The sequence below is a fragment of the Anser brachyrhynchus genome, assembly GCF_964034855.1.
Source record: "Anser brachyrhynchus genome assembly, chromosome: 13".
Lineage (NCBI taxonomy): Eukaryota > Metazoa > Chordata > Aves > Anseriformes > Anatidae > Anser > Anser brachyrhynchus.
This window is the reverse complement of record NC_137708.1, coordinates 9,851,488-9,874,121: the sequence shown is the minus strand read 5'-3', so window position 1 is coordinate 9,874,121 and position 22,634 is coordinate 9,851,488. Positions and strand designations below refer to the sequence as shown.

At 43.6% G+C, this 22,634-nt stretch overlaps 1 protein-coding gene across 4 annotated transcripts in view; it reads left to right on the top strand.

Moving 5' to 3' along the window:
- The window catches only part of HTR2C (5-hydroxytryptamine receptor 2C), a 312,561-nt gene that overhangs the window by 69,530 nt on the left and 220,397 nt on the right, over window positions 1-22,634 (top strand). For 3 of the 4 annotated variants that reach the window (XM_080554505.1, XM_080554512.1, XM_080554509.1), the window contains exon 1: window positions 14,703-16,630. The exons of the other annotated variant lie outside the window; for it this stretch is intronic. The gene's annotated coding sequence lies outside the window, so the exon portion shown is untranslated. Of the gene's footprint in view, window positions 1-14,702; window positions 16,631-22,634 lie in introns of those variants that run through there. 4 annotated transcript variants of the gene reach the window in all.

Sequence of the window (22,634 nt, the reverse complement as noted above, 5' to 3'; positions counted from 1 at the left end):
GACAACAGGGCAGCAATGATCGACTGCACAACTGTGGGCTGGTGAGGGGCTGGTGAGGTAGCTGTGGCAGGGACAGGGCTAGATGTGCACGGTTGGATGATGGCTGCTTGGGAGAGCAGGTGCCTCGCTGCTCTGAAACAGGCAGGTGCTGTGCAGGGGGAATAAATGGAGAAGTAGCCAAGAAGATTAGACATGCACAATGCACAAAGCTGGAGCATCAGGAGAGTGGGGAGAAAACTGGGAGGGGCCTGGAAATGAGCAATATGAACTGGCTCATGACTAGAAAGTATGATTGTCAGGGAAAGCTGAACAAACTGGGCTTGTTTAGCATCAAGAACTGAAGGTTGGTGGGAGGTGTGGCAATACTGTTGCTTTAAGAGGACAGTGTTCTTGTTTCTGTGTTCCAAGTGGAGAAGTGCTCTGTTGTGACAAGGAGGATTTGGGCTGTATTTTAGGTGAAAACTTTTCAAGGGAGTAGTACAGAAGCGTCAGAATTTATTGCTCGGGGAAACAGTAGAGGCTTCATCAGCGAAGGTCAAGTTGGATACGTGCCTCTGGAAAAACAGAGGTGTACCGTGGCAGGGATCAGCTCTCTGAGCAGTTCCTTCTGACCTGAATATTGTGTGACTCTGTAGCAACCAAGGCTGATTTAGTACCGCCTCTCCTCTCTCTTCTTTTTGCCCAGTAGCGCAAACCACATTTTCCAGTTCTTCCTGATAAATTATATAACGTATTTTACTTTTTCAGCTATTTATTTTCTTTCCTCTGAACTCTTTTCCATTGGTCTTGTCTCTTCTTGATGTTTGGGTGGTCTAGTAGCCTTTTTTTTGAGCAGAGCAGAAGGAAATGGTTGCTTTTGGTGTCTCAGTTCTGTAAGCCAGGCTTCCCTGTACATCTGGGCATGATGTGTTTTTTTCAAGCAGTAGTATAACACCGATTTGTGATGTTCTCATGTCTTATGTTCACAGTGTAAAATACAAGTTTAAGAAACAGCAGTATGCAAAAAGATTTTTTTTAAATGCTACAGATGATTCCTCTGCAGGACTAAGTCTAGATACCAACGGGTTTATGCTGTGTATGTCAAACTTCCTCCTGGGTATATTTGTAGAGAGACTTCTGAAGCAGTCTGTTTCCAGTCAGAAAATTTAAAACAAATCAAACATCTTCATAAAGAAATAGCGGGATATGTGGGCTTGCATGCACACACGTGCACATAGTATTTTGTGAATGGTTCATATCTCATTTAGCGCTGTATTAGTTTTCACGGAATATCCCCTTGTTTGGCAGTTGTCAGATAAATAAGGAATTAAATTAAACTGCAGTGTATGAAATATTCCAGTGCTGGTGTCAAAGATTTTATTAGATTCAGAGTGCATTTAAAGATCAGTAGAAGACTTCAGGCAATTGCCAATCAAATGAACTTGTGAGAGTACCACTGCTCTCCTTTCCTCCTTGGAGGATGGGGTAAGGAAAGGCAGGCAAATTACCAGTTCTTTGAGAAAACTAAATTTATATTGCTATTCAGGGCTTTGTGTGTGAGGGGGGAGGTGGTACAAAATAATTATTTTCTTCAGGGTGTTTATTTCAGGAAAACAAATAGAGAACAGCAATGAAAGCAGTGCTCCCAGTCTTCCAGGCAATGCTATTTGAGTACTCTAAGCCTATTAATTTGTAATTTAATACCAGAATCAGTAACTTTGTGACTCTGTTTTTTTCTTTGCCTTTTCTGTTGTTTTAGGGTATATCGATGCTGTATATGTTGATAGTTAGACTTAGAAACAGACTCATTTAGGTTGGGAAAGACCTTTAAGATCATCAAATCCAACCATCCACTTAACACTGCAAGTCCGCCACTAAGCCTTTTTCTGAAGTGCCACATCCACAATTCCCTTAAATGCCTTCAGGAATCGTGACTCCACCACCTCCCTCAGCAGCCCGTTCTAATGCCTAACTACCCCTACCATGAAGAAATTCTTCCTGATATCCAATCTAAACCTCCCCTGGTGCAGCTTGAGGCCATTGCCTTGTGTTCTATCACTTGAAACCTGAGAAAAGAGACGGATGCCCTCCTTGTTGCAGCCTCCTTTCAGGTCGTTGTGGAGAGTGATGAGGTCCATCCTCAGCCTTATTTTTCGCCAGATTCAACAGTCCCAGTTCTCTCAGCTACTCCTCACGTGCCTTGTTTTCTAGTCCCCTCACCAGTTTTGCTGCTCTTCTCTATAATCACTTGAGCAACTCAATAACCGTCTTGTAGTCAGGGTCCAAAAGCTGAACTCAGTACTAAACATTTTCTGAGAAGTTTGTGCACTTCTACAGGTCACTGCTCAGTACTAGTTTTTCTGTAAGAAGCTCTTTGGGTGTCTTACTGTGAAGGATATTCTCTACCTCTCAAATGCTTTTTGGCTATTTCTATCTCTCTTTCATGTTCAATTCTTTTAAAATGTTGGGCTTCCCAATAGGTGTGCAGCATTCCAGTAGTAGTTTTGTGAATGTAATGTAGGAGCTAAAAGCAAATGTGCTCCTGGGCTTCCTTTTGAAATTTTCTTTCTTCCTTGTGAAAGAAACTTACTGCAGTTTGTGCAGTGTAAGGCTGCTAGTGCTTTGGAAGCCTCTTCCCTGGTGTCCAGATAGACTCCAACTGTCTGTGAGAGAGCGAGCATGCAGTGCCAAACAGATCTGCCCAGTGGGTGGTGCTAATGATTTCAGCGCGGTCGCATTTTTGCACATGATTTGAAAAAGAAAGTGAGATGGGGAAAAAGAAAACTTTCAGTCTTGGCTGAAAGTATTCCTGGAAACTCTCTGGTAGTTGGAGATTCTCAAGAATTCTGCAACAGCTTTAGCACAGGTGTGTGCCTCTTCAATATTTAAAAGAGAAGAACCTTTCAAAATGCTTTAAGCTATCTGATTTTTGTTGCAAAAGACAAACATTTTTTTCCCAAATGTAATTGTAATTTTCTATTAATTTCATATAGTATTGTCTGAGTAATAAAGTTATTAAGTATTGACTGATTCCCTGCTCTCCCTCTGCTCTCAGTATATCTACAAAGGGATTCCCGGAGGAGCATCTGACAGGCTTTAAACAATCTGCCATGACAGCGTGGAGGAAAAAGTATCGTCTAGCTTGCTAATCTCTTAGCTCCTGTGTTTTCAAGATTGTTTTACTGAATTTATCAGTGTGCCCTAGTTCCTATTTCCCTTCGTAACCGTTGTGCTCATTTCCATTGTTGACAGGGTTTGGTACCTCATGGTTGGATGGTCTGACTTAAAACAGAGACATCTTGTTCCCTGGACAATATGCCTACAAAGAGGTCCCTGCCAGTTTCACAGAGCCATCCGTGTGTCTAATTCATATTCATTATTATGGGTGGCTGATATTTTTCAAGTTCTTATTCTCCTCCTCCTCAACACAAATCTGACCAACTTTACTTGGAGGGTTGTCTGCTTTACTTGAAGGAATTGAACATTTGTCCTTTATTTTGTCTGTGCATCTCTCCTTTGTATTACCTTCCCCTTCGACTGATTCATAACATAGGTGGAGACCAAGGTACAATAAAGGGACATGTCATATAGAAAGAACGCAACAGCTTCATCATACTATTTTTACCTGTCCTCTATCTAATATCTTGATATAAATGCAGATGTTAGATGGGATCATTGCAATTGGAAACATCTATGCTTTGCAAAAAGTAGCAGCATCTTAGTGGAAATAATTATCTTCCAAACAGTTGTAGTGATAATCGTGTTATTATAATGAGTGCAGTTCTCTTGGAGTTATGTTTAGCAACAGCCTTTTTTTCCTCCACCTTCCTAGATTCAGCTGATCCATATTGTTCTTTCTTATAGGGTTTAATTTGGGAGTGTGGGGGTGGAATCCGTATTTTGATGTTCTACAAATTATACCGTCAACTTCCCCGTGTGTGCATGTGGAAGATCATAAGGTCGGAACAGATAGATTGCAAAGGATTGAGGGATTGTTTTCACCCTGGGAAAACATATTTCTGGACATGATATCTATCCTGCCAGACTGATGTTTGATTTAAACAAACAACAACAAAAAAACAGTTTGATGATGAACTGTTTGAACTGCAACATTGCTGGTATGCTGCAGCTTTCTTCCAGTGTCTTAACTCCTTTCTTTTTTTTTTCTTTTTGGTAGATGGCTTGGAAAAAAAAGTCCTTACTGGCTTTAATTAGTAAAAGCTATAGGCAGGCAAAAAGCACTTTTCTATTCTTTGTTAGTTTATGACAAAATGCACAAAATTTGTAGTAAACTTGTGAAATAAAATATACTGCATAGTGGTTTATTAGCATTATTATTTTCTAGTAAATTGTGCTGTGGTCTTTATAATAGCAAGCCATAGAAGAAGGAATGAGCCTAGGAAAAAAGGAGTTCTAAAAATTGAAGCTGGGAGTATTAGATATATCATTGTGTGGGTTTTAGAAAAACTAACGGTTTAAAGGAAGAATGACTGAACAATATGTTTTTCATGGTCAGCTAATCTCTATTCCATTTATTAAATGCGTTTTACTTTGTGCTTCATTTGACAGTAGATTTCAGTACATCGGATTAGGCAGTTGACTGGGTGCAGAGTAAACCTCTGCAGTCCAAAGTAAGCACTATATAAGATCTAAAAAGTCTATTTAACCATTTCCATTGGCATCTATAAAGTGTTGTGATAAGATCAAGATGCATAAGATATTGTATGCTAAATTATGCAGCCAGCTGGTTGATGGTATTGCTGGAGCTGGGGGGGGCTGACAAAAGATATTCTTAGGATCAGCCAGAGGTGCTCCTTTTTAAAACTTGTTTCTATTTTTGCTTTCTGAACTTTGCATATTAAGAGTTTTTTTCTTCTGTTTAGTCTCTTCCCAACGGCTGGATTATTTTTTTTTCTTTGCTGGATGATTTCAATGAAAGCGCTAAACTAATTAAAAATATGAGAAGCAGTGGACAGCATTTCCAGAACTATTTTCTTTGTTTTTATTCATCTGTGGTAACAAACAAGCTGAGTCTTGAAACGTGGTCAGAAGACAGTAATCATCTAGGGTATTTTTTTGATAGACTCAAAGGGAAAAAAACAAAACAAAAACATGTTTGTATGAAGTCTGGGCGTTTCGTAATGATTGAGAATCTGTATTGAAAACGCCATCACATCAGCTTTGAGTGGAGATTTGGAAAAAAAAATGGTAGCGGAGAAAGTATATTAATATGAATGTAGCATGAGTTTTTATGGCAGACTGAATGGGGGAATATTTAAGAATGATACTGAAAAGGAAGCACAAAAACCGCTTGAATGAGTCCTTCTCATTTGGAACATGAAGTGTGGAAAGAGATGGTGGGATATGACAGAGGAGTATAAAACGATATGGGGAGGGCGGGTAGGGATGTGTGGCCTGCTCTCTCAGGTAGTGCTGGTCTGAGAACACATCAATGAAGCTATCAAGTGCCAGGTTTAGTGTAATCAAAGAGAAAGATCCTAGTACAATGGACAAACAGCCTGGGGAGCCCCTGCCAAAGAATGTCATAAGCACAGATGTTTATGTTGAATCAAGATCCAATGAAGTTTATGAAATACATGGAAATGATAGCAGGATTAGAAAGCTGCTGGCTTGAAAACATTTGAATGTCTGTAGAGTATTGCAGTACTGTAGAGTATAGCAGTATGTATCTGCTTTCATAGCCCTATGCTTTTTTTTTGTCCTATATACAAGTAATTAAGTGGATACTCTCTAGGTTATGTTGTATTTGAGTACTTGTGATGTCTGGGGAAAAAGAAAAATTCTGCGGGAGAATGAAGTAATGAGTAAAGAGTGCTCTCTAAGGGAATCATGAAGGTGTGGGGGCCTACCAGATCTGTCTTGTGCAAGGCAGCTGGCTCACGCCTAGAGAACTTCTTGCACTGAACGTTGCAAAATCATGCATCAGACTGAGGTTCCTGTCTTGGCCAGCTGAATGGGTTGAAGTCTTAGTGAGTAGGAAGTAGCCAGAACATGCCTGTTCTACAGGAACAGTGGCAACATGCTTGGGTAGAAATTGTCATCTCAGGCAGTTTGTGTCCCAGGTGGGTTATTGAGAAAGGCAGGCATTCTTTCTTTCTTTTTTTTGACTATATAGCCCTAATCCATCTTTTTTCCCCAAATGGCTCATTTCAGCCCACGTTGCTTGGGCAAAGTGGTCTCCTCGTCTCTGTGCTAAACCCAACACCCTTTGAAGCGTAACAGGGTTTTGTGTTTTCTGCTTTGCTGCTGCTGCACATGAAAATCCCTTTAACGCATGGAGTCCACACTGAGTAACACACTGGGTCCCGCAGCTACAGGTTGGTGTTTCTTTGCCTTGAGGACTGATGCTGTTTGTTGCAGATTCCCTCGTGTCCTGCCTGTCTCTGCAACATTGCAGCACAGGTTTTCCTTTGTTTACTGCCTGCTGGCACCTGGAAAGCAATTATCTGTTTCTGTCCTCTGAGTGCCTACAAACCCCATGCTTTCCTGCCTCCCACGGTTGACTGCTTTTAAAAAGAGTGCTGTACCCATCAACAGGTGTTAACAGCATCTGCTATCAACATGGCATCACCCTCGCAGCCGAGCAGCATCCTGCCAAGGAGCTGGCACTCTCTTTGCTATGCATACTCCCCATCTGCACGCAGATTCACTTAACACCTCTTGCCCTAGTGGAACTGGCACGTGTCTCAGCGCGGGCCCAAAGCCACCCAAGCATATGGGCTCAGGCTGCTCCAAGTGTGTACAGCAGCGATGGTACTTCTGTAAAACAGGAGCAAGATTCTCACACAGGAGAGTTAGTGCAACCTTTGGGCCTGGGATGTTCTTCTTAAATACCTGTGGGCTCAGTTATACTCTGATCTATGTTTCTGACTTTTTTGGTATTACTCAGTGCTATGGCAAAGATCTACATGAACTCTTTTTCTCATCTCTGCGGAAGGTCTGATCTTCAAAACTGTTTTTTATATTTGGTTATCTTGCTTATAATTTTTGGTTATAGCAAAAACCACTAATAACATATATACAGAGGAGCCTGCTTCCGGTAAGCAATATACTGAACTGAGGATTTGATGATGGTTGATGCCCTTCCTCATCTTTCTTTTGTGTCTCTTTCTTGTGCCTTATCTCCCATAACTGCAAAAAGCTATGGAGACATATGTTTTAACCCTTGTCTTCTGCAAATCCAAGCAAATTCTGCCCATCACCCTCCCCTTGCCTATAGTTTTCTGAATGCATTCTTATATGACCCTAGATCTCCAGCTTGGTCTTAAAGCAGAAGTGCTTGAACTTATTTTTGACCGGGGCTGCAGTGTGAGTTTGGCTAGGCTCAGGATGTTCTCTGGATGCCCATACTCTAACGCTTATGTGAGTCCAGTTCAGTCTGAAATACCACATCTGTAAGAATATCTGTCACCTGACACAGGAAAAAAAAGTGAAACGATCCTTCTGATGAAAAAGCCTATGGACTTGAACCATAAACCACTTGAACAACAAACCTCTAAGCCCACAAAAGTGGACTACAAATCAGGTCTTCTTCATATGATGACTTTAACTCTCCCCAACCTTTTTTGATTTATTCTTTTTTGGCTTCTCTGAGTATGTCCCAGACAACATGGTCTGGCCCATAGTACCAGACATTTGAGTGGCAGAAAAGTTTTCTCTGAAAGTATTCCCCTTGTGACAAAGACATTGGAAAACATGCCCTGAATGATTTATCCTTTGCTTACTCACATTTGGATGCTCAGCAAGAATCCGTTCCTTTGGAACGACTACGCACAGCACACAGAAAATCTGTGGCAAAGGGCCAGCCCTCAGGAATCTTTCCTTCCTTGCCGAAGTATTGCTTTAAAGGCAATTACCAGTAGTGCTACCCCTGGTGAGCCCTGCTAAAAGGGAAGCCGTGCTGTTAGACGTGGCAACAACTCCTCCTGGATTTCTGTAGGTAAGTGCGTGGCATACCTCAATCATCAGGTCTTCTCCAAACACCTTTTCATTTTGTCTGTCATCAAGATTACTGTATAATGATTGGCTCTGTGCTAAATTTAGCAGAAAAAAAAGAAATGGTAATCAGAAAACTAGGTGTGCTGCAGTAGTATTTTTGTCTGCTTGTCTTTCCTTTGGAATTAGTATTCCGGGAATCTGGGTTTAGTGGTTGCACTGCTTAGCTACTGTGAAGAAACTTTTATGGGAAATATTGATCCAGTTGGGACCAGCAGAGCTTGCAAGGTACAAGTCATTAGGTAGTGTTTGCAAGGAGTGGTCTGAGCACTTGTATGGCCCAGGCAATTCCAGATGAGCCAGTTGGATTTCTGTACTGACCTTTGAAATTGTACTTGTATTAAATATCCATCTGGGTTCTGACAGCATGATAAATCCAGAGGGCTCTAATGGACTTTTAAAATACATGTGATGCATAACAAAGTGTTGCCTTCTCCTCCTGGTTATTTGTAAAATGTTTTGCATGCTTGGTAAATGTACCCTTAAGAGATTAGCTGAAGGCCATATTTTTTCCCATGGGAGTTTGTGGAGGAATTAAATGGAAGCATTAGTCTGAATTGCAAAAAAATAACCAGTTGATCAAACTGAACAAAAATGACCATACTTATCCTGAATGATTCACCAGTGCTAGCATAAGCATTCAATGTGCTAGGTGGAGCTAGTATGACATTTTTAAAGCAGCAATAGAGAAACCCAGTGCCTGTGTAAAAGGACAACGCGTGTATGTATTTTAGATCATTTGCTACTAAAATTAATGATAGGTTTCACCCCACCTGCCAAAGCTTCTTAGTCATTTTCCTTCTAGTCCAACTTCAGATAAAAACCTTTTTAGTGCTCTTGGGTTAATATATTCAGGCTGAGCAATCGCAATGCACCAGTGAGTGTCCTGCACAGGAATGGGAGACAAAGTCTGCTTCTCTGGCCAGCCGGAAAGTGCTGGATCAACAACCCAGCCTGCAGCTGGAGCAGCAGCTGTGGCATCCCTGCAGCCCAGCGCGGGGCGCTTGAGTGTGTGAAGAGCAGAGATCAGGACACGATGTGCCGGGGGAACGTGCTGACCGCTGGGCTCCTCTGCAATGTTTACCCCCCTCTCGCTCTGTTAGCCAGTAGCTAGGAGAGCATGAATGGGAAGGAGGGGACAGTGGGGCCTCCCAGAGCATCCTGAGTGCAGAAAGGGACAGAGTCCTGCTCCCCGGGCTCCAGGAGAGCCCTTGGGTGCACGCAGGTGCTTGAAACTCCCAGGGAAAAAGGAGAGCGTGCAGGGCTGTCCCCAGACCTCCGAGTTAGCAGAAGGCTGAGGCAAAGCTTGCTGAGCCATGGCAAAGCAAGGTTTTGACAGCTGTTGTACAAGAAACTGCCTCCCCAGCCCCAGGAGGCATAGAAGGAGCAGGTCCTCCTCCAGTGCCATGGTTTGTGGTATGTCAGCTGTGATACCGTGATCCTCTCCTGCCTCTTCCCCTAGGATTTTTGGACCTTGTTGAAGAATTCAGGTTTAAACAACAGACTCCCTTCTGCTCTGACTCCACTGGGTGCTGCCTGTAGCGTGGGCTCGTGCTGCAGCTGAGAAGCAGGGGGCACCCCCAGCATGCAGGTTCTTTGCTTAGTTTTGTGTGAAGGAAAGGCCCGTTGCTTTCACGGTCAGCCATCGGTTTTCCGCTTCTGATATTGGTTCAGTTTTCAGGAGTTCCTCAGTGCCAATATGTGAGGCCCTAAGTACGGACAGGTCTCAGAAGGGGTATCGAGGGCAGTGGATCCCCAGGGAAGGGATGCTGCATCTGGAGCAACGGGGCAGGGGACAGCTGAGGGATCACAAGGACAGCAGGGCAGTGGAGGGCTGGAGATCGTGCCGTGGGTGCACGTCAGAGGTGGTCTCCAGTGGGTAGCAGAGGAAGTTAGAGGAGTGAAAGCTGGTGGTTGGGGTGTGGAAGCATTTGTACCTTCTGGAGTACCACAGACCTTAGTCACAAGGTTTGCCTGGGCAGTTTTTCATGTTTACGGAGTCAGTGATGTTGCAGGCAGACAACAAGGGGGTCTGTGTGGCATCCACCTTTTCCAAATTACCTCCCAGATACATGTGGAATTGTTGGGACTGTTTTATAGGATTGGTTATGAGCTTAAATGAATAGCCCAAAGTAATTCATCGTGCTGGCACCAGATCCAGGAGCAGAACCCACGTTTCCCAGCTTCCTGCTAGCAGTAAGCATTAATTTCCTGTTTGCTCAGTGGGAGAGACAAGGGCCCTGGAGCAGGAAAGTCAAGAGATCTAAAAGTAGCATGTTCTTCCTACGATTTATCAACCATTCACAGCACATATGGCCAGAAAGGAAGTTTTAAATAATTTAGTCTCACTCCTTTATAACACAGCTCAATTTAACTTAGTTATAGAATCATAGAATGGCTTGTGTTGGAAGGGACCTTAGAGACCATCGGGATCCAACCCCCCATGCCAAGGACAGGGGCACCTTTCACTGGTGGGTTGCTCAAAGCCAGGTTGCTCAAAGCCCCATCCACCCAGTCCTTGAACGCTTCCAGGGATAGGGTATTCACAACTTCTCTTGGCAGCCTGTTCCGGTGCCTCACCACTGTCACGGTGAAGAATTTTTTCCTTATATCTTGCCCAAATCTACCCTCTTTCAGATTAAAGCTAATAGGACCGTTACCTGTGGTGCTCCAGCCCTCTGATCATCCTCATTGCCCTCCTCTGGACTCATTCCAACAGGTCCCTGTCCTTCTTGTGCAGAGGGCCCCAGAGCTGCACGTAGCACTCCAGGTGGGGTCTCATGAGAGCAAAGCCAAGGGGGATGATCACTTCCCTCGACCTGCTGGCCACGCTCCTTTTGGTGCAGACTAGGGTATGGTTGGCCTTCTGGGATGTAAGTGCACAAGTGGAGGATCTACTGCTTGCAGTGTGAAGTTTGTGCCAGGGTTCAGGCATTCTTGCTGCACCTAACTGTTAAGAGAGTTCATCTTTCAATTCTCAGATGTTCTGTGTTCCCACGCTTTGCTGCAGCCTTGTTTCCATTTGGTACCTCTGCTTTTTTGCCTTTTTCTCCCCCCTTTCAATTTCTTGTTGTTACCTTTGCTCTGTCACTGAGTCAGGATGAACCCCTAGTCAGAACAGTGCCCCCTGACTGTTGAATAATGCCTTTTCTTTAATAACTTAATTTTGAGATGCATCGATTTGTACATGTATGCACCATAGTTGGTTATGGTTACAGGGTTCAGCCCAGAAGTCTCTGAATGCATAGTGCATTCACCACATGGATGACTGATTTATTCTTGTGCTCCTCTTTTAATGCTGCATTTTCTAAATAAAATTTTGATTTATGAGAAGTCAAGTGATTCCTCAAAAAAAATCCAAAAAGGGTGCCCTCAAAAATGTGTAACCAGCAAGCTTGTTCAAGACAACTGTGGGGAGTTTCTAATCCCCAAGTTATCCAAACATGATTTTTTAACTCTGTGCCAACATATTAATCGAATTCTGCAAACCTTTTTCATAGTGCAAATACTTCCATTTTCAAATCAGAGGTACGATATGGGCTGTGAAATTTTAATTTCACAATATAACAGAATATTTTCAAACACAACATAAATACTGACTTTAAAATTTCAATGTTATTTCTATTTTTTAGAAATATATCTACCTGTAAAATAGCCCAGATCAGGCGGGTGATTTTTTTTTTTTTTTGGTCTTGACAATATAATGTTTGAAAGGGCATTTTTTTCACTGGTGCCCCTAGTGTTTTTTGTTTGTTTGTTTGTTTATTTTTTATCTCCTAGGGGACATAGGGAAAACTCCCATTCTGATCTACATGCATTTCCTTGGCTAACCCTTGCAGGCTGGTCCTCTGATATTTCCCACTGATGTGCTCAAGCCTGGAGATGTAGTTTGGATTTTGATGCATTTTCTGAAGTTCTAAAATTTCCCCAATGTAAATAAACTCCAGAATTGTCAGCTTACCATGCTAATGTATGTGCAAATGTTAAAAACTTTATATTCTTTAATTCTGTTTTTGTTAGCTTTGTTGGGAGCTTGGTTTCCAGAAAGCTGTACACTAAAGCTCTGTACCATTATTTCTCAGCCTGTGCACTTTTATCCTGCTGTGGCACCTGAATGCCTCCCCAGGCCTCTCTTCTTCTGCCTGAAATCTCCTTGTTACCATCCCAGTGGTTTCTGAATTGTAGAGATCCAAGAGGCCACGGCAAGTGCTCAGGAACTTGCTATTTGTAGGGATGATGAGAGCAGCTGAAAGTGGTACAAAATATTTGGGAGCAGCTCTGTTAAGTGTCCTGGGGAAGAATAAGTGCAGGGAATGCTGGAGTGAAAGGCCTTGGTATGTCCCAGAGTCTCCTTAATTTATTTGTAGCTATGAGCTTCTAGGGAGCGCAGAATTAGGCCTTACCCTTCACAGTTTCTGGGCATGTATGTGAAGCATCCTTCTAAGAGCTGTTTAGCTCTATGGCATCATCTCAGCTTCTGGCAAGTATTTTCCTACAATTCGTGGTCTGCATAGGAACTACCCACTAAACTGAGTACAGCTCTCACCGCATGTTTGCAAAGTGGACGCAACGGTCAGGAGGGACAGTCTTACGGCCAGCTGCTCACATAGGACATCCCAGTTCATTCCAGTGCTCACTATTGCCATGTGCAGGGCTTCAGGCGCTTGCCCGCAGCAGCCGAAGTAGTTACCCCACAGTCATTTCAGTGCATGAAGTGCACAAGTGTGGAATTTCAGCCACTCCCATCACCCTCTAGCAGCGTGAAATGATTTTATTGAAATTGATTTTCAGTACAGAAGCCCTTTCCTCCAATTTCTAAGGATTATCTTACACATCACCTGAAGTATGTGCTGACAGCAGCTGTATGAATCAATTACTTACAAGCCCAAACCTGTTAACAAAATAATTATGATCACATATAACGTGGTAACAGCAGATTCCCTAAAAAAAAAAAAGACTATTTCCTTAGAAGATAGATTAGCTTTCATGTGAGTGTAGTCAGAGGCCAATTATAAAGGGAGGTCAGATATCTAACATCAGGAGTAGGATATGTTAATTTTGTGACATGAAGATTGGGGCCAACATTCAACGATTTTTGAGCAGAGATGGTTGTGGTGTTTTGCAGGACCTATACAAGTGATTTACTGGGTACAACCTCATCTTGCCAGGCCCCCATCTGTCTCTGGTCCCTGCCTTTTCTTATCCAAACTACCCATTTAATCTGGTATTATTTCTTATGTAGTGCTGCAAGGTCAACATGCTGCCTGCCCAGGTGCTCTTGAATGTGCCTGCTGTATCATGGATAGCTTGCCTGTTTTGTGTGCATATTGTTCAACGTGGGCATCCACAACCCGAGAGGTTTGAGTTCCACAAAGTTTTACAGTATGCATTGTTACCTATATGGTATCCGATAGGACTATAGATTAGAATGTGTTTCTAGAAATTTTGCATAGCTATATTTAGGTTTCTGGCTTCAAGGTTCTTTTTTATAAACCTCTGTAATTGTGGCTGTACTTCCTTAGGTTTACATTTATTTTTAATTCTTTAAAGCCTTCAAGAAGGGTTGTTTTTCACTTTTTTTCTTCTTTCTGTGAAGAGCTGTGTATTCTAACTGGAATATATAAATATATTTGGTGGAATATACAGTTTAGTACAACTATAATGTGAATTCCAGATCTTGCAGTTGTTTGTAGATGTCTTTAATGATTCGGATTTCTATAGTGTTACACTTCACACCCTAACATAAGTTTTAAGGAAAAAAAAATAAAGTTTCTTATTGCCCTGAATCAAAGAGATAATGTACTCACTGCAGCTAAGTATGGCCCATTTATATACCCTTACACGCGTGCATAATTCTCAGTGACACACCTTGTAGCAGACAGTAAGATGTGACCCTACCGTTCTGGGTTTTTCATGTCAGATCACTCTATTGCATGCAATGGAATAACTCAAATCAGCATTTGATCCTGTGAACGTAATAAGCAGTCCTTTCCACTGAATTTAATTCTGATCGATCAGTTGGGTCTCACATTTAAAAAAAAAAAAAAAAAAAAAAAAAGCTTGTACATAGGATATTTCTATTCAGTATGCTGCAAGGGACTGCTACACTTCAGGATAGATCCTTGTAATGATGTGATGGTAGTCACTGTGCTGTGTTTGCATACTAATCAGATTGGTTCATGAAGCATTATACTTGAGAAACCCTCAGCTGTGCTCTGTAGAACAAATTTGATCTTTGATGCGCAGGGGAAAATCTTCAAGAGTATAAAGCCTTAAGTGTCTCTGCTAGCATTTTGATTACTACTTACACATGTTTTGTAGTTCTGATGTCAAAAAGACTTGCTTCTCTTTAAGACACTTGGTGCTTAATAAAGAAAAATTTGGACTAATTCCCTGTGGTATTTTTGTGCAAAGCTGCATGGCCTGGAAGTGGTGATCTTTGTGTTGAACTTGCCTCATCAAGTGATTGTGTTTTAATAGACCTTCTGTACTAGCACTACAGGGAAGCAGATATTTATTATGCTGCGATGCGTATTTCTATCAGGTAACTTTTCACTGACTGTGTACCAAAGGTAGAAAGTCTGTGCCTTTTTCTATAAGGCTGTTTTTCAGAAAAGCCTGAAGTTGAACTATGCTTAGCATTACAGTTTCTTTACCATAGTAATTGCCTTGTCATTACTAAGACTAAATGCCCGTGCTGCTAATAGTTTCCTTCATGATAACAGAGGAAGGTAGGAGATGAGTTATTTTGGTGCCTCCACTGGACTTGGAGAATCAAAGGTATTAACGTGACCCTGTGTGACTCAAAGCAGTTTAAGCAAGGTCCAGGGCTTCGACTGACCCCATCCTGCTAAGAAAAGCATAACGTGTGTGGCAACGACCACTGCTAGTAGACATTTGTAAGAGGGTGAATTCCCTGTTTAATAGACTTATAAAAGGTGTTCAAATGCTAGCAATTTTGGTGGCGGAGAAGGGAAATGCTTTATGTGGGTTGGAGCTAATGTCTCGTTGGATGATATATTGAAGGACGAAACAGAATATCCAAAGGCATGCAGAACAGGGCATCAGAAGCAAAGAGATTGTGAAGCTTTGGGCTGGTGCACAGCCCTGCTGCCATGCTGGGGGAGGGAGGTGACGTGCACCAGATGTCGCAACCAGGCTGAGACCAGCTGAACTCCTCACACCTTTAGCCTGAGCTGCATGTTAAGCTGTCGCAGATCGTGGCTCAGAGAAGAATTACGGAAGGGATATCCTTTCTGCGTAGCGTCAGGGTGCAAAACTGCACCTGCCGGTGCTGTAGTCCTGGTCGGTATCTCTGGGGGGAGCAGCGCTGCTAATCTGGTCCTGCTGCCAAGCCAAACCATGGGGCACCATGCCCCTGAGGTGTGCCAGGCTCTCCTCCCCTAGTGGGGTGCAAGCAGGACAGTGGCTGGGGCTGTGTGGGACGTAGTGTCCGGCTGGGATGCTGCCAGAGGGATGGGGGCAGGCATCCAGGCTGGGTGACAGGGACTTGATTGGATCCTGGGACGGAGATGCGGAAGGCCTCGTTCCTGGATCCCGATGCGAGAGCTCTCTTGCCAGCTGCCCCTTCCCCTCCTGGCTCCCGGGGCATTCTCCTTCCCCTGACCCATCGGGGCTCCTGCCGGGCTTCTCAGCTCCCTGCAGACGGGGGAGATGCTGGGCTGGAGCTGTGGGCGTTTGCATCTCCAACAGGCGCATGTGAGCAATGTGCCTTTAAGACTAGCAGGAGAGCAATAGTATCCCCCTCCCTCCTGTTAATTGTAGCATGTTTTTCAGCCATGCTTTCCAGTCACATTCGCAGCTTGTGAGAGGGAGCAGCGCCGAAGCTCGCCGGCTGAGTGCTGTCCGTGCCGGCTGGGCAGCGCGTGCCTGCCCGCAGCGTGGGCGCCCGCAGGTGCTGGGCAGCGCCTGGGGCCACAAGGCTTGGTGCCGGGAGCGGGAGCCCCGTATCCCTGAGTCCCAGTGACACTGCTGGGCTCTTCCACATCATCTGCGTTCCTCACCTCCTCGCCTGCTTGGCCCCCAGCCGCCGGTCCACCTTGCTGGCTGTGATACCCCAGTGGGCCCTCCCCTGGGCTCCCGTGGGAGCTCCGAGCAGCATTTTGCTGGAGCCAGGGGACCTGCAGCGGTCGACGCAGCAGGAGCTGTGCGGTGCCTGGCTGGGGATGCTGTGGGCTGCCGTGGGAATGCCTGCCTCCCAAAGTGACTGCAACTAACTCGAGGTTGGGACTACTTCTTGGAGGATGCCCTGTGTGTCTTCACTCTCTCCCCTCTGGCCTCGCCGCAGAATATTTGGAGTTATTTGCTTGCCCCTGCTGATGGGGTACGGAGTCCCAGGCCTCCAGAGGGTTAAGAGCATCTGCCTTTATGCCAAGTATTCGAGCAGGAAATAATCTGCAGAGATACATGTGCAGCAATTCAGCTGCTGATGCTCTCCCAGGCGGCTGCTGCTGCAGTTCGGTGTGTGTGAGAAGCCACGCTGCTCAAAGAAGATGCTTTCCTTGTCTGTCCGAAGTGCTGGGCATGGCAGCAGAACCCCGGCTCCTGGAGCTGGGGTAAATATCTCCACCCAAGAGGAATTATGTTGACCTGCAGGCTCTGTTGGCTGGCTGAGGTAGGAGCTGCTCCCCATGCAATATGCTGTGATCTTTGTCTGTGGGCTACAGTCCTCTCCTCATCCTGGGCTATGCGATCAAAAAGATTTCAGTGGAAAATGGGTTTAGTTTGCAGCCTAAAGCCGGGCAGAAATGCATGTGTGTGCGGTTTTTGTGTGTGTGGCAGGAGGGAGAGGGGAGGGAATATCTCAGGGATACCTTTTGTGCCTGGCACTAAAGTTGTTGCACTTAATTGGATCAAACTTACCTTGGTGTCTGTGAAATGCACCTGGGAGCTTTTGTTTCTTCCTAGCGTGACCTTCTGAAGGGGCTGGCTGCAGTACATGGGGTTATGCTTTCATTCAGAAGCAGAGGTACAGTGCACTCTACAGGTCCTTTCATTCTGCTCCGGTGGATGTGGGAAGGACAGATGACACCCACGCAAAGTGCTGCTGACAGCGAGGTGGTGTTTTCTGGAGGAGTGAAATTACACCAAGAGGGAGAAAAGAGGCGCCCTTCTCAGAGGAAGAGGGGTGCTAAAGCTTGATCTTGGTATTTGGAAGCAGAGAAAGGAATTCATTTTAGGAGCTGTCTGTGGATGAGTCTGTTTTGTGCTTTGCTTTCCCAGCTCTGTGGAGAGGAGTTCTGTTCATCTCTGCTAACTGCTTTTTTTTTTTTTTTTTTTCCCCACCAATACCTAGGGGAGTAAAAATGCTAATGCCATCAAATTTCAGCGTACGGTTTCCTTGGGCTTGGGCTTCGGGCTTGTTTAGGATGGTGCCTTCCTGAGACGTCTCTAGCAAGATCAGCAGCAGCTAACGCTGTGCCTTTCTCACCAGCAGAGCATGCGTTTTTTTTGGCTTGTCTTGAGACCTCCAGCGGGAGCTTTACTCTGTAAAGATTCAGTTGAAAGGGAACTTCTCAAACGTATTCTGTTGGAAAAAGCAGGGCGTTGGGCACTGGGTACCGATTTGATACCAGTTCTCATGACTAACTTACACGTGTACATTTGCATGTTGGCTTTTGAGCACATGAGCGCAGACCCTGCCAATGAAACCTGCCCGTGCAGAATAGGTAGGCACTGCCCAGATCCCGTGCCTGGATCACACGGAGTTTTGTGCGCGTTTCTGGCATTGCCAATCTATTGAAATAGCACGGCCAGCAGTGCCGCTGCTGGGTAACTGTTCCAGAACTGTTTCTGTGGCCTCATAGCAGAACAAATGTGTTATTCATAACTTCACTCTTTGAGGGAAAAGAGTAAGACTGTCTCCTTCAAAAGCGACTGAAAAGGTTTGCAGTGTTTTCTCTTAGTCAGGGCTTCCAGGCTGGCATGTGTTGCTGCCCCTGAGTAGGTTGGTCACAGCGTTTATTATTGCCTCCTGAACTTCCCAGAACTGTTGTGCCATGCTTGAGTCAGCATTGACCTATCTCACAGGGAAGACTAGTAAAAAATCCCCCTCTTTAACAGTAAATTGGGGCAGGAAAGAACATATATTTTTTTCTCTTCCTTTTTTTTTTTTTCTTTTTTCCAAGAACAGGACACTTGTGAAGCCTCCTTTGGGATCCTGTAGAGAAGACCTCCGCTGCTCTCTAAGAACTCTGTGTTGGAGATAGAGGAGCAGGAGTGGGTCTGGTGCATTTGCTTCTGCATATGACTTGAGAAGCCCCAACCCCTGTGGGGGACGGAGGCTGTGGTGGTGCCTGGGGAGCACCTGCTCTGCTCTGTCCTGTGAAAGACGATCCTTGTTACCCAAGCAGGAGGCCAAGCTGGGTTGCAGTGCTCCATAGCAACACACACGTCTCCCACAAAGGGCAGAAAAATCTCCTGGTTTCACCCAGAGGTGAAAATATGAATGTATGAACACCCAGTGGAATCTCAGCAGTGCAGTGCTGGCATAAGGTCATCTGAATAGCTTCTCTATAAAAATGCATTTATAAAATGTGGTGAGCATTAAATGACCAAAGTACCCGTGCAGGAAACACCAGATAGCAAACATATATGGTAGTCATCCCATTTACTGCAATTTGCACCCAGGCAGAATAGTGATTAGAACTGGCTGAATTAAAGCAAAACGTTTCTCACAAACATGCTTTCAAAATTACAAACAAGTTTTCTGCTTGGTGGATAGCAGCTGTTTTGGCTATCTTTGTGCCCCTGTTGCAGTAAGTGTGTTTTTTATAATGTACTTTGCTAAAAGAGCTAAGTGTTGGAGCCTATTCACATGCAATATGATCTGAATGTACTTATGGGAATATGTGCCTTATAGTTGTACTCCCATCCAATCAGGAAATAAAAACACAACATTTGACCTACTGATTATTTCTAAACAGCTTTTTTTTGGTCAGTAATGGTTTTGCATTAAACTCTAATTATGTGGAAGTCAAGAGCTGTTTGCTGGAGTTAATAATGATAATTTTTTAAGTTGTAATTTATGAAATGAGGGGTAATCAACACTGAGTGTCACAGGAGCTGTACTGCGATATCTTCCTTGGTCCGAGAGTCACAAAGGTGCGTGGCTTGGAGAGCAAGGCAGGATGCTCAGCATGGCCTTTGGGCAGGAGCTGCCAACGTCTCTCACCGTTGCCTCACCGCAAGACAGGGCTAAGTTTGATGTTCGTCTGGGTCCAGTGGTGACCTGGAATCAGCAGTGCTGGAATCCACGTGGCTTTTGCATCGTCTGAAGCAAGCGCCCAGCCTCATCCAGCAGCTCTTGTGACTGCTGAGGCACACTTGTACAGCTTGCCAGTAGCGTCTTCTCATCAGTCACAGGTGCTGCAGAGAAAGGATAAGTGCAAAAGGAATAAAATGAATCTTCCAGAACTGTTTTCTAGGGAGCGATGTCCCTGGATTTTGTGGGGGGATAAATGAAGGTCAGTAATTAGGTGCCTGCAGTCTTTCAGCAACCATTTCATTTTCGTGCTTTGGATGCTGCTTGTAAATCAGCTACAGGTGTTCGAAGCCTGTGGTCCAGAAACTGTCGAGTCAGAGATAAAACTGTGCCTTTTTGACAGTGACTGGAGTGTCTTTAAGAGATTATCCTACTGCAGTTGAAATCTATCTGGCTTTGTACCACTTACAAAATGCGTTCACAGTAGGTGGTGGCATCAGCCTCCTCTTAGTGAATGCAGATATTTATATTATGCAAAAGGTTTTCTCACTTTACTGTATTCAGATGATGACTGGAAATACCGTTCTTGTTAGATAAAAAATTGAGTCTGACTTTAGAGGTGAATTCAAAGAGCAATTTATATTTAATATATATAGCAGCAAATAGGAACAAAGCTGCTTAAAGATTACTTTCGTGATGAATCATTATATGGCTCTCACCAGTATGAAAAGCAATAAAAGTCAAAAAGGAGTGCTAGGATTTAATCACTTAGAAAATGCATGGAAAGGGACCTGTATTGTAGACAGAGTTTTTCATCACATCAAAGTAAAAGTGCTTTCAGGTGAAACAGTATTAAGTGACTTTTCACCTGAAGATGAGAGACAGTTGCTAACTATTCTGTATTGTTCCAGAAGCTTATTTTCTTTGGCTGTTAGTTACTCTTATTATTGAAAACACTTTAAAAAGCATAACTGACTTCCATTCCCAATCCCTGTTTCAGGGCAGATGCTGTCATTACTTTTTCTTTTGAATATTATCATTGTTACTACTAATCCTAATTAAATGTTGTAACTTCTAAAAATCAGATTAATTTGGGCCATCAGGCCAATGCAAACGCTGTAATAATTGGAGCTCGTAAAATGTTCAAGGGACCGTAATTTTACTACAGAGCTGCAATGGCATGTGTCCAAGGATCGTGCTACCTTTGTTCAGATGACACGGATTGTAATGTGTGCACTTATGCGTAATGCAGCACGGATAGAAATGATATGTTGCTCAGCTGTTGAATTGCACACACTATCCATAAGTCAACAAACATTAGAGAAACGACATCACCTCTCCCATCAGTGAAAAACTCTCTTCTTACTATAAATATTGTATGAATCGTATGGTTTCTGCATGAGAGCTAAGTAGGCAGGTAGAGCTGGGAAGCTGCTGTGCACCAAAACCCGCAGTTTGTTCGTGAGCTTTGTGGTAGTGGACCCTCAGCTCACCCACAATGTTTCACCCTAGGGCTGCAGTCCATGAATTCAGCTTGCACAGAGGCTACTTCACCTAATTTGATCTCCAGCCAGGACACACACCTTCCTCACCGCTTCAGGCTCTAGGGAGCGGGACAGATGTTGTGAGCTTCTGATAACCTGGTTCCTTTAAATTCTGTTTTGGTGTTTTAGTCTTTTTGCAACAGATACTAGGTAGCAAATAATTAATTTCAGTTCCAGCTTGAACAGTGACAAAGTTGGTCTTTCCACTTCATCCCAGATGAATTTTATGAGGCAGAGACATCAGGGAAGATCTCACTGGTCATTATGGCTGTAATTACCCGGCACTGAAAGACAGAAGGGGATTAAACTGACACTGCAAACATTTACATTGAAGTTGGTTGTTTAGATTTTCCTCACAGCTGAGGAAAAAACACTCTGCGGGAGCAATTACCACTGCTTGTTTTAGAAGTCTGGGGTAAGAGAAGATGAATCACAGGCTAGAAATGCCCCATCCTTGCTATTTGTGCAGTCAGTCTGCAGAGTTGGCCTGGGCTGGGGTGGCTGCAGCACTGCGTGGGATGAACCCCACCAGCAGCAACAGTTAAATCCTAACCCCAGAAAATGCTCAGCTCCACCTCGGCTGCTCCAGGCTCCTTGGAGGGGTTTGGAGGAAATTAGAGGTGATGTAGCTGAAATAAGGAATTCCGAAGTGTTTTTATTTTCATGCCAAGACTTGCAACGTTTTGCCATGAATGCCTTGTTACTTCCTTTTTCATTATCTGTAACATTTAAGAAACTCTGGGCAGATATTTAGGATTTCATAACAGCTACTGCTTACAAAGGAGGAAAAATAAGATTGCAGAAGCATATTAATTATCTACAGTTTAATGTATGTAGTGGCTTGCAGACAGTTATTGTGGACATTGTTATCTGAAAGACTGTAATTTTAATGGTTTTAATGGGGGCTATTGTAGGTCTACTGAAACTCTTACGGTTATTGTTTAATTTTAATACGGGTCCTATTTGGAAAAGACTGTATTCTTTTTATTTTTATGGTACGCAGTATCGTGTGCTCGGCTTGTGATAGTAAAAACAGAGTTGAATGCTGGAATGAATGCAAATATATCTGTTACAAAGATTACTCTTGCCTTAAGAACCCACCTATTTTAATTGCTGCCTTCTTTGTTTTCTAAAATCATGCAAAAATACAAAATCCAGTGTAAGTACATAAGTCTGAGAAGTGTGTCATGGATATGGTAAATATCTATGGTCTAACATTCCTAGGCTTTGTAAGACCCAAAATGATTGTTAGGATGATATAGTTTGACCTCCTGATAACACCAGGTGGAGAAAACTTTATCCAACAATTTCTCCTTGCCTTTCGGAAGCATATTGAGCCTTGTTTAAAGAGCGTAGATAACTGGGACTCAAATGTGTCCTGAGGGTGGTTGCTTTTGTGAGTAATTATTTCCAATGCTTAAAAAAAAAAAAAAAAATCCAATCTGAGTTTATTTCCTTGCTCCATATGTTAAATCTTCTGCCTTTGTCTACTTAATTAAGGAGCCTGCTACTAATAGAAATCATTTTACGTGATGTGGGAAAATCATTGTTCAGCCTTCTTTTCGCTAAAGCAATTATTTTATTTAAACTCTTTCCACACAATCTGTTTTCAGGCCCTTAAACAGTATGTGTTTCCCTCCCAGTTTTTCAGTGTTATTGAGATGTGGACATCAGAGGTGGGTATTCCGGGACAGCAGAACACGATATTCTGCTAACATTCCCACTGACTCCATATGCAGAAACCTTTCTAACCTTGGACAAAATTGCCTCTCTTCAAACATCCAACGGTGTTATTAGCTCCTGTAGCTACAGCATGACCCTGGGACCTCATGTGCTATTTATCTGCTGTGACTTCTATATAATATTTAAGT